At 46.3% G+C, this 12,528-nt stretch overlaps 1 protein-coding gene across 1 annotated transcript in view; it reads right to left on the reverse strand.

The window, feature by feature from the left end:
- LOC310664152 (thrombospondin type-1 domain-containing protein 4-like) overlaps window positions 1-12,528 on the reverse strand; it is a 97,234-nt gene that overhangs the window by 45,457 nt on the left and 39,249 nt on the right. The gene's annotated exons all lie outside the window — the stretch shown is intronic.

Raw genomic sequence — 12,528 nt, forward strand, 5'->3', positions numbered from 1 at the left:
CGCTTCGGGATCCGAGGCCACCGTGGCTGAAGGCAACATCTGCAGCACTTTCAAGGCAGTGCTATACCTCTTCAGTCAGGCTTCCCCCAAAGAGTCCTGGGAGCTGTTGTTTTTGTTAAGGGTGCTGAAAGTTGCTAGTAGGTCCTTCATTCCCCTTGCTAGAGCTACAGTTTCAGAGTGGTTTAACCATCAGTCCCTCTTCCCAGAGAACTCTGGGAATTGTAGTTCTGTGAGGGGACTTACATTCCCAACAACAAACAACAGTTCCCAGGGGGCTTGCAGGGGGGAGCCATGAGTGCTACATTTTCATAAGAGTGTTTGACATGTATGGTGTGGTCTTTGTATTCAAGTGACTTCTACGTCTGCCCAGCGCAGTGTCTGGAAACCTGTCAGCCAGGCTCTGACCACGGTGTCAGTCTCCACACCTGCTGACTGGGCCTGAGGAGAATAGGGTGGAGTGCTTTTCCTCCTTCACCCCTCAAATTATTTTTACAAAATAACACACATATCTATGCGTATATCTAGTTCTCCCCAAAGTAAGTGTACATTGTACATTGTGTGAGAGTCCCTGTGTGTTTGTGGGATTACAACGGCCCCAGACCCTCTTTTCCCTGAAATTTACTTACGTTTCTTTTCTTGAAATAACCAGCTATATTATGTCCATTACACATTTAATCTCCATTCCCTTGGTTCTATCTCCCCCGCCCCCACATAAAAGATCCTTATATGTGGGCTTCATTTTACAGTGGAAAGGAGGGTCTTCTGAGGAAGATAGGACTTGGATTGTATCCTGCAGGGCTGTTAGTATGTCCCAAAAAGAAAAGGATTCCATTGTGTCCTGGAAACCCCAGATCCCACCTGCAACCCACCCCTCCCTCAACCAGGTAGAGAAGGCTGGAGCAATCAATTGTTGGGGTTTAACTGCAGAAAGACGCAGCAAGACGTAGCAGACCTTTCCACCTGTGACCCTCAGCAACAGGTACACAGAGGCATTCTTTAAGCAAGCAATCCATCCCCTCAATTCTACACCACCTCTTCTTCATTGGTAATGTAGGCAGAATTATTTTTATGAAATATACACCAAAGTATTATGAAATATTCCCAAGGCGAAGCACTCAGGAATGAATGAGCTTCAAAATTATGGAAAAGAAGCATTGGCAAAGCAGAATGGGCTCAATAATTTGCAGAAAAATTAAGAAAGCAAGGTGGCATCTCAAGCAACGTCCCTAAATGGGAATTTGTCCAAAGTGTCTGGCAGTGCCCTATACACAACATCACCTCCATGTATCTCCATTCCTATGGATGCATAGGAAGGAATAAGTCACAATGATCTCAGTGAGCCTAACTTCAGAGTAAATGAACATAGGATTCACCTAAAAGAACAGCATCAAATATCCAAGAGAATGCTCGTACAATATTTAGTCCTGTTCTACTCTTCCATGTACAAATATGGGGCTTATTTTATGCCTAAATGGCTCAAGGCACATACAGAGATTAACCTTTTACTCACGCACAATCATTGCAGGTAACTTTCTTTACCTCACAAGGGCAAAGGAAGTGCAGAGCCTTCTGCTCCTCACAACCCAACACTGTTAAGACTTAGAGCTAAACGCAGTGCCTGGAATCAGTGGTTATAACCCAACTCCAAAGCAACCCAGCCAGTCAGAATGCATCGCTGAACAGCCAACGGCAAGGAAATCAGAGCCTTTGGTGGAATACAGCTTGCAAAGCATGGCTTTTGAGAGAAGTCGATGGCAACACATAAACTCTATCCAAGCTAGGCTTTGGGGTGGGCTACATACAGCCCACTCTTCAAGGTGCCCCTCATTGTTTCATCTCTAGCCCCCTGTGGTACTTTCCGGGGAGGTCTATGGGGCAGAAGTCCAGGGCCCCACTCAGCAGAATGAACAGAGAGGCTCCCCAGATGTAAGGGGGGGGTGCTTACTAGGAACATAAAAGATACCATAAGACACACTTTTTTCCTCCTAAAAGGTAAGGGGAATGTCTGTGCGTCTTATGGAGAGAATGCCTACGGATGGTGGGGGGATCCTGCTGCAGTCGCAAGCAGAGGATCCATGGTCCCCTTCCTTCCCTCCTCCGTGGCTCCCTTTGAAGCAGCAAAGCGGGAGAGGAGCGGCTTACACGGGTGTAAGCGGCTCCTGTCCAGTTGGCTGCTTCAAAGCGAGAGTACTCTCTTTCCCTCCCTCCTCCCCGCTCAGCAAAGCTTTTCAGCGAGCTGAGCTGGGGAGGTGGGAGAGAAGGAGAGCCCACTCGCTTTAAAGGAGCAAAGCGGGAGAGGAGCTGCTTACACAGGTGTAAGTGGCTCCTGTCCGGTTGGCTCCTTTAAAACAACCGTGCTCTTTCCCTCCCTCCTCCCCACTCAGCTCGCTGAAAAGCTCCTTCTCCCCACACCCCACACGTGCTCCTTGTCCCTTCAGTGTTTTTCCTTCCCTCCCCACTTAAAACGTGGTTACAAAGCACGGATCCACATGGATCCTCAGGATTTTTGCACTGGGCTACTCCAAACTCACTGTCAAATCACATGTCTGTGGCCACAGCATGAACCACAAAAATTATACATCCACTGTTTCGTTCAGAATATTTTTTTTCTTGTTTTCCTCCTCTAAAAACTAGGTGCATCTTATGATGCAAAAAAAACACGTATTTTATACCTAAGGCAGCTCACTGGTCCATGCCCTCCAACATTTCTCCTATGAAAAGAGGGACGCCCTAAGGGAAAGCGGGACATTCTGGGATCAAATCAGAACCTGGGATGGCTTCTGTAAATCCAGGATTGTCCCTGGAAAATAGGGAGACTTGGAGGGTCTGGTCAACTTAACTTAGTATTGTCTATGCTGACTGGCAGCAGTTCTCCAGTGGCCCTCAAGGTCCAACTCTACAATTCTATGACACTATGATTCTCATCCCTACCTGAAGATGCCACTGCATGCAATGCAGATGCTGGGATATTCCCCTTCCCCTGTACAACATTTTGAAATAAATGGAGTTATACACCTTGCCATCTAAACAGCATGAATGGTGGAGAAATTTGGTTTGCTTCATATTTGGTTTTGCTTCACATTTTAATTTGTGCCTCCCTAATACACAATTATTGAAGCAATACACAAACCAAGTCTAGTGTCCAGATCAAGGGAAGGAACAGTCCCACTATTCTGGCTTGTTCAAACCACAACCTGAATTACTGTGTCCAGTTCTGGGCACCACAATTCAGGAAGCATGTTGACAAGCTGGAACATGTGCAGAGGAAGGCAACCAAGAGTCTGGAAACCAAGCCTTATGTGGAACGGTTGAGTGAGTTTAGTATGTTTAGGGATAGGTTTAGCCTGGATAACAGGAGAGTGAGAGGAGATACGATAGCCATCTTCAGATATCTAAAAGACTGTCACATGGAAGATAGAGTAATGTTGTTTTCTCTTGCTCCAGAGGCCAGGACTCGAACCTATGAAATGGAATCAAGTTACAAGAAATGAGATTCCAACTAAACATCGGGAAAGACTTTCTGACAGTAAGAGCCGTTCAACAGTGGAACAGATTCCCTCAGAAGGTGGTGGACTCTCCTTCCTTGGAGGTTTTTAAGAGGTTGGATGGTCATTGTCATGGATGCTTTAGTTGAGATTCCTGCATTGCAGGGAGTTGGACTAGATGGCCCTCAGGGTCCTCTCCAACTCTACAATTCTGTCATTCTACGAAAACACAGCTACCCCTTGAAATCTACAGTGTTCCAGAGTTCGCAATGCAGTTCTCCAACAACGCCTTTTTCTTTAAAGAACGGTCTGCAAAACAGTGCAAGTACATTTGCAAAAGTACTTGTAAAAATTGTGCTTGTTAGGAGAAACACTGCCACCAAATGCTGACAATTTCCCATGAGGACTCGGGGAGGCAGGAATCACAAACCTACTGCAGCAAACTGAACTGGAGCCTGGAAAAGTGAGAAACTGAGAAAAACCAAAACGGACAGATTCATCCATCGCTACTTCAAGGAGAGGGGGTCCCACAAGACAGCTTGAAGGAAGGGAAGGAAGGCAGCTTTTCAGATAGTTTTACCTGCTCTGCAAATTGCCATGCTGGCTTTTTCAGTTTCTTGGTTCTCACCCATCAGAGTTCAAGGCAGCTGCTCCTTGCTTTGTTCAGGAAAACAAGCAGCACTCCCTTCTATGTCTACCCCATCAGGCCAGAGAAGCTTGTTGAAACAAAATGCCTCCAATTGTTTTCCAGAAAGTGCAAATCATGGTCACCTGCAGTCACAAACATGCGCTTCCCCTGCTCAGCAGGCTGAGAAGTCCATTTTTATCAGAGCCAGCTTGAATTTCAGTCTGTGGGTCTGCTCTGCCCACATTTTATACCCTCAACAGCACCTTTTGCAAAACCAGAAGACATTCATCAGATTGCCAGCGCCTAAAAACCACCACTTAAAATTATTCAGTTATCCAGGGTGGGGGGGGGGGAGGAAACCTGATAAGTGACAAGTGCTGGCCTGCAGCAGAGGCAAAGGAGGTGGGGGCAGGCCCCCCGCAGCTGCTACAGCCTGAAGTCCTCAGGAGCAGGTTTGAGATAAAAAGGATATGCTGGAAGAGCTCCAGGCAAGTCAGAAAAGGTACAGTTTCACACATGTTAATCCCGGAGCTCAAGATTTGCTGGCAAATGACAGCAAGCAGAATCCTAGGTACTGAAATCTAAAGCAGAACATGAGTCGGTCAGGAGAGGGGGGGTTCATTTGTAATGCAGAAAGTCTCAATGCAAGAATATAGATGCATCCAGGGATGGAGAACCTGTGGCTCTCCAGATCTCTCTCTCTCTCTCTCTCTCTCTCACACACACACACACACACACACTGCAAACCATACTCTTAATAATGGCACATGCCCACTTTTTTCTCTTGCAAGGCTGGCATGCACCATCCAGGAACAAATGAAGTATGTTTCTCACTTTGGGACTATTTTGTTTACCCACATGCATGATTTAATTGATTTGTGCCCTTTAAATGGATAAGTTGAGTAAAACCTCTGTGGCTAATTGGCAGAGATTTCAAGTGATGGTCCTGATTTCTACCACGCATGGCCAAAACAGCAGAGCCCTTCGGTGGCTGACTGCAACCCAGCTGTTCCCTGGCCATGCTGGTTGGGCCTGCTGGGTGCAGAATTGTAACTACCTCCACAGCCCTGCTATAAATCTGCAAGGTCTCCATATAAGCACAATCTGGATGGGAGCACAAGTAGTTTTATTTCATTTCCTCAGTGTTTTCCTAACTGTTGATTTCTGCATTATACTTTAGCTTTTACATGATGTAAAAAAGCTTATGAAAAATTAATGGAATCTAGCACAAGTTCGGCTTCCAACTCACTTCCATGTTGTTTGATTCCAGAAAATCCATTTGTAGCCCCTCAACCCGGAAAACTACAGGAGTCCAATGATGAAATTTCAAGCAGTATACTGGCATGCAGTCCTTTCCTACTGTTTTCATGTGGAAACAAGTACACAAATGTGGAAAAGGTTTGGGAAGCAGCAACGCTATCCATTGAAACTTGCTGTTGTGCCACACTGTGCCCATTGGTGTAGAGTTACCAGGCGTCCGCAGTTCCCGGGGACAGTCCCCGGATTAGCAAATCTGTCTCAGGACAAATTCCGTCCCCGGAATGTCCCCAGATTTGCAAATCTGTCCCCAGGAAACGTGGCAGCAGCAGCCTCAGCAGCCCAGAGCCAGCCTGGTAGTGCAGTTGGCTCTGGCTGGCTTCAGGAGCTGCTCGCTGCTCGCTGCCATGGCGCCTGCCATTTTTCCTGTGCCACGGCAGCAAGCAGCTGCTGCCACTGCAGAAGGGGAACCGGGGACATCTGGCAGTACAGATCAAAGGGGAAAGGGGGCAGGAGATCGGGGAAGGCTCGGGAGTCACGGGCGGGCGGCGCGCACTTGCCCAGGAGCGGCACAAGGTGCACGGTTACTCTGCCGGGCAAGGTGCAAAGCCCTTCTTTCGCACCCTGTGAAACATAAATGCACAGAGTTTTAAAAAAACTGGGCAATGGCTGCCCACCTGCGACTCCAGAGCCTCCCCCAATCTCCTGCCCCCTCCTTTGTTTTGACTGATTGGGGAAGGCTTGGGAGTTGCAGGCAGGCAGCCGTTGCCCAGTTTTTTTTAAAAAAAATCAGAGCATTTATGTTTCACAGGGTGCGAAAGAAGGGCTTTGCATCTTGCCTGGCAGAGAAACCATGCGCCTTGCGCCCCTCCGGAGCAACAGCTGCCTGCCCGCGACTCCCGAGGTTCCCCCGATCTGTCAAAACAAAGGGGGAAGGGGGCAGGAGATTGGGGAAGGCTTGGGAGTCATGGGCAGGCGGTGCGCCATTGCCCAGTTTTTTAAAAAAACTCTGTGCATTTATGTTTCACAGGGTGCAAAAGAAGGGCTGTGCACCATTATGCAATATGCATGTGTGCTTGGGCCCAGGGTCTTTTGCCTCACCATCCCCACTACTGACTCCCTGTTGCTACTCAGCTTCCAAAAAAAAAAAAGGGGTCCCCAGATTCACTGAAAAAATCTGGTAACCATACGACTGGTGCAAACAGAATTTAGCATGACATGCTGGTAAATTGATCATAATAAGGCACAGTTCCATAACTCAACAGGCACTGCAGTGTAAAAGGGATATTAGAAATATTCAAAGAAAAGGGAGTTCAAGATGGTTCCTCTTCATCCTGGAGAAGAGTGACTAGTGGGGTGCCACAGGGTTCTGTCTTGGGCCCGGTCTTATTCAACATCTTTATCAACGACTTGGATGATGGACTCAAGGGCATCCTGATCAAATTTGCAGATGACACCAAACTGGGAGGGGTGGCTAACACCCCAGAGGACAGGATCACACTTCAAAATGACCTTGACAGATTAGAGAACTGGGCCAAAACAAACAAGATGAATTTTAACAGGGAGAAATGTAAAGTATTGCACTTGGGCAAAAAAAATGAGAGGCACAAATACAAGATGGGTGACACCTGGCTTGAGAGCAGTACATGTGAAAAGGATCTAGGAGTCTTGGTTGACCACAAACTTGACATGAGCCAACAGTGTGATGCGGCAGCTAAAAAAGCCAATGCAATTCTGGGCTGCATCAATAGGAGTATAGCATCTAGATCAAGGGAAGTTATAGTGCCACTGTATTCTGCTCTGGTCAGACCTCACCTGGAGTACTGTGTCCAGTTCTGGGCACCACAGTTCAAGAAGGACACTGACAAACTAGAACGTGTACAGAGGAGGGCAACCAAAATGGTCAAAGGCCTGGAAACGATGACTTATGAGGATCGGCTAAGGGAGCTGGGCATGTTTAGCCTGGAGAAGAGGAGGTTAAGGGGTGATATGATAGCCATGTTCAAATATATAAAAGGATGTCACATAGAGGAGGGAGAAAGGTTGTTTTCTGCTGCTCCAGAGAAGCGGACACGGAGCAATGGATCCAAACTACAAGAAAGAAGATTCCACCTAAACATTAGGAAGAACTTCCTGACAGTAAGAGCTGTTCGACAGTGGAATTTGCTGCCAAGGAGTGTGGTAGAGTCTCCTTCTTTGGAGGTCTTTAAGCAGAGGCTTGACAACCATATGTCAGGAGTGCTCTGATGGTGTTTCCTGCTTGGCAGGGGGTTGGACTCGATGGCCCTTGTGGTCTCTTCCAGCTCTATGATTCTATGATTCTAAGATGCATGGGAGTTTCTTAACAGTGAAATATTGAAGGATCAAAGGCAGAAAAATTCAACAAGAAAGAAAAGTGGGAGGCACCTGAAGAAACCAGTGTGGCTGCATAAGGAGCTTACAAATGAGATGAAATTTAAGAAGGGCATGTACAAGAAATGAAAGAAAGGAAAAATGAAGGAAGGGTGTACACAAGTAGGCAACAGTTGCAGGGACAAGGTCAGAATGAACTCAGGCTTAAAGGTTTCTTCAGCTATATTTGAAGCAAGAGGAAGAACAAGAAAGTATTGTGTGCCCAACCTTGCAGCCTAAGATAGGAAAAGAGGTGGTCAGGGAACACCAGGATACTTTAAATGAATTCAGATCTCCAGGGCCTGATGGGCTGCACCCAAGGGTACTAAAGGAGCTTGCAGATGTAATCAGAGCCTCACAGAACCTATAATCTTTGATAATTTTTGGATAATAAGTGAGGTCCCTGCAGGCCGGAGGCAGGCAAATATTATCTCCATCTTCAAAGGGGGGGGGGAGAGAAGATCCAGGTAACTATTGACTGGTGAGCTTAATATCAACTCCAGGAAAGCTCCTGGAACAGATTATTCAACAGCTGGTCTGTTAGCACTTAGAAAAGGATGCTGCGATTACCAAGACCCAGCATGGGTTTCTCAAATCAAGTCATGCCAGAAAAATCTCATTTCTTTTTTGATGCAGTTAGAAGCTTGGTAGATCAGGGGAATGCTGTGGATGTATCTTGATTTCAGTAAGGCTTTTGACAAAATCCCCCATGATATTCTTGCTTGTAAAGGTAAAGGTACCCCTGCCCGTACAGGCCAGTCTTGACAGACTCTAGGGTTGTGCGCCCATCTCACTCAAGAGGCCGGGGGCCAGCGCTGTCCGAAGACACTTCCGGGTCACGTGGCCAGCGTGACATCGCTGCTCTGGCGAGCCAGAGCCACACACGGAAACGCCGTTTACCTTCCCGCTAGTAAGTGGTCCCTATTTATCTACTTGCACCCGAGGGTGCTTTCAAACTGCTAGGTTGGCAGGCGCTGGGACCGAACGACGGGAGCGCACCCCGCCGCGGGGATTCGAACCGCCAACCTTTCGATCGGCAAGCCCTAGGCACTGAGGCTTTTACCCACAGCGCCACCCGCGTCCCCGATATTCTTGCTTAGAAGTTGGTAAAATGTAGGGTGAATGAGGTAACTATTTGGTTAGTTTGTAGCTTATTGACTGACTGATCCCAAAAAATGCTCATTAATGGTTCCTTGTCATCCTGGAAAAAAGTGACAAGTGGGGTGCCACAGGGCTTGTTCATTGTTCTGGGCCCATTGTTGTTCATTGTCTTTATGCATGACTCGGATGAAGGAAATGAGGGGGTGCTCATCAAATTTGCAGATGGCACCAAGCTGGGAGGGGTAGCTAATGTCACAGAAGACAGAATTGGAATTCAATGTGATCTTAATAGATTGGAGAACTGGGCAAAACTCACAAGATGAATTTCAATAGGGACAAATGTAAGATTCTACACTTAGGCAGGAAGAACTAGATGCATAAATTTAAGATGGGGGACTCCTGGATTGGCAGTAGTATATGTGAAAAAGATCTATGGGTCTTGGTGGACCACAAGCTAGATTCTTGGCAAATCTGTCTGTCTCATAGGGCCAGTTCATGCATGATTGGCAATCCCTTGTGAGATTTCCTTGGGAGGTGTCAAGTTGTGTGAATTGGTGGCTCTACAGTGAGGAACCTTAGTATGTGTTTGCATGTCTTATGTTGTGATTAAGATGGGACTTTGTCAAGTCACTGCCGATCGGAGGTCAAATGGTTGTCTTCTGCTTTTCATATTTTGGCATCCTTGCCTCCAAAGTTACTAATTCTCTTGACTTCTGAGTCTCTTCCAGCTTTGGCAGTGGAGCTTGCAAATTCCTTTAACTTGTACAGCTGAGTAACTGACGGTGCATTTAAGAAGTCATTGCATACAAAGCTGAGAGATTAAATTACCAACAGTCTTAAAATCGTCCCCAAATGCTTGTATCTATATAAAGCTTCAGTCTTATCGTCTGCTGGCCAGAATGTTGTGCATATCATGTTCCCCTTTGAGGGGCTATGGCAATGATATTATCTAATAATCTCAAAGTGATTAACATATTGCCCACTATTACTATTATACTATTTGCATACCACCTTTCATCTGCGGTTCACAGCAAAAAAATACTATATAAAAACATCACATGCATAATAAAAACAAGAACAAGAACAAACCAAACCAACAACCTCCTCCCCACCCCCCATTCCCACAAACACATTTAGAAGGATTTAAGATGATAGGCAGCCAAAGGCCTGGTTGAAGAGCAGCGTTTTCACCAGGTTCCTGGTTCAGTTACAGGAAACCCCCACCCCCCTTTTATTTAATACTTCGGCTACAGCTACTTACTTATCTATCTATCTATCTATCTATCTATCTATCTATCTTATATGTCACCTTTTCCTCTAAGGAGCTCCAGATGTCATACATGGTTCTCCGCCTCCTTATATAATCCACACAACCACCCTGCGAGGTAGGTTACACTGAGAAACAGTGACTGGCCCAAGGTCACCCAGTAAGCTTCATGGCAGAGTGGGGATTTCAACTCTGGTCTTCCATATCCCAGTCCAGTACTCTGACCACTGCAACACACTGGCTCCCTGAACATCTTGTAGGTTGGCAAGGAACAAAATAAGTATTAAATGAGAATTAATGAGTGCCAATATCCAAGTTTGGGCACATTCTCTCTTTGGTGAGAGAACCCCAGCAGAGATTTTAAATAACAAAATATGTACCAAACTAAAGCATGGAAATATAGGCTGTTAGACCTTTAGATTGTGCCCTTGTGTTCCTCTTCCCCCAGCCTAGAAAAAGACACACACGTGGTAAATTAAAAATGCACTCCAATCTATTTTACTGAAGAGAGTGTGAATGATTGGAAATCTGCAATAACTTGGTTGCTAAGGTGTGGCTCACTTCCTGATCCACCTCCTTTATTCTTGCTCTCTGATTTGAGACATATAAGCTATCTAGATTATTTGGTTCTCCACAGTAGTGTTATAAGTAGAGGATCCTGCCCTGCCCAGTGACTAAAAGGCAACAATGGCTGCTTCACAACCTGAGTGTTTTGGATGGAGCTGCGAAGTCATCTAAGTGTTTCTTTGCTTTTTGTCAAACCCAAATGGGAAATAACAATTTTTCCTTCCCTCATTGGAGAGGCACAGATGAAACAAAATTAAATGCTTAGGCAAGTTGGACTACTCGTTTAAGAATTGGGTGCAGGCTGGGAGGAACCCATATAGACTCTTAAGAGCATGGATGAAAATACTAACATTTGAAGTTGAGGACATGACGTGGTGGAATGCCGCAGCAGGATTTGCCAGCAGGAGTTCGGGATGGGTACATAAGTTATCACTGAGCACTGCAAATTACCATAACTCAATGCTAAATAAAGCCTATCCTAATGCTAGAGTCTGCTGACCGGGCCCTTTCTGCAGCAACAATGATAACCCCTTGTCCAACCATAACAATAGATTCTGCTGCTTGTCTTCTCTGGCTACAGGCTGGAGAGTGCTGGAAAATTGAGGGGATGGAGTGATGCCCCAAGTGGGGAAAGGTTACAGCACTTTGGGCTTTTCAGCTTAGAAAAAAGGCAAGTAAGGGGTGAGTGCACCATAAGTCCATAAAATGATGCATGACATGGAGCAGGTGAATGTCAAGCAAGACTAGTTTTCCTCCTTTCTCATAACACTAGAAGATTCAGGATAGATCAAAGAAAGGACTTATTCACACAGCGCTTACTGAAACGATGGAACTCACTTCCCCAACAAGCAGCAATGCTCACTTAGGGTGGCTAAAGGAGGATTAGACAAATTCTCAGGGACACAGGTGGCGCTGTGGTCTAAACCACTGAGCCTTGGGCTTGCCGATCAGAAGGTCGGCAGTTCGAATCCCCGTGACGGGTTGAGCTCCCGTTGCTCGGTCCCTGCTCCTGCCAACCTAGCAGTTTGAAAGCACGTCAAGTGCAAGTAGATCAATAGGTACCACTCCGGTGGGAAGGTAAACGGCGTTTCCATGCGCTGCTCTGGTTTCGCCAGAAACAGCTTAGTCATGCTGACCACATGACCCAGAAAAACTGTCTGTGGACAAACACCGGCCTGTAGAGCGAGATGAGCGTGCAACCCCAGAGTCGTCCAGGACTGGACTTAACTGTCAGGAGTCCTTTACCTAGACAAATTCAGGGAGGACAATAAGGCTCTCCATGGCTCCTAGTCATGATAACTGTGCCCTGACTCCATGTGCTTCTGAATCCGTGGTTGGAGACCCAGGAGGGGGCAGTTCTTGTGCTCAGCTTGTGGGTTCCCCACTGGGGCATTCGGTTGGCCCCTGTGAGAACAGGATGCTGGACTAGACGGGCCATTGGCCTGATCCAGCAGGCTCTTCTTTTCTGTTAGTTCCTATTGTGGTCTTTGCAATGCATCTTACAATATGTTTTGTTCTGAGATTCTTGTGTACTTTATGGTTTTTATTTCTAGTCTATTGACTGAAATAAACTGATGAATAAAGAGGATATAGTCTTTCTCTCTCTCTCTCTCTCTCCCACACACACACACACACAGCTCCAGACTTGGATTGGGGCCATAAGTAATCTGGCTCTAGAGTAGCCATTGCTCAACAGCTGCTTCCCTTAACTGTTCTTATATTTTCCAGACATCTGAGGTTTTGCGTGCTCTTGTTGGGGTGGAGTAAGGAAATGGAGGTTAAATGTTAAGCAGACCTATGAAATTTGCATTCCTTTTTGAATTTTGGAAAAG

The sequence above is a fragment of the Podarcis tiliguerta genome, assembly GCF_965153285.1.
Source record: "Podarcis tiliguerta genome assembly, chromosome: 14".
Taxonomy (NCBI): Eukaryota; Metazoa; Chordata; class Lepidosauria; order Squamata; family Lacertidae; genus Podarcis; species Podarcis tiliguerta.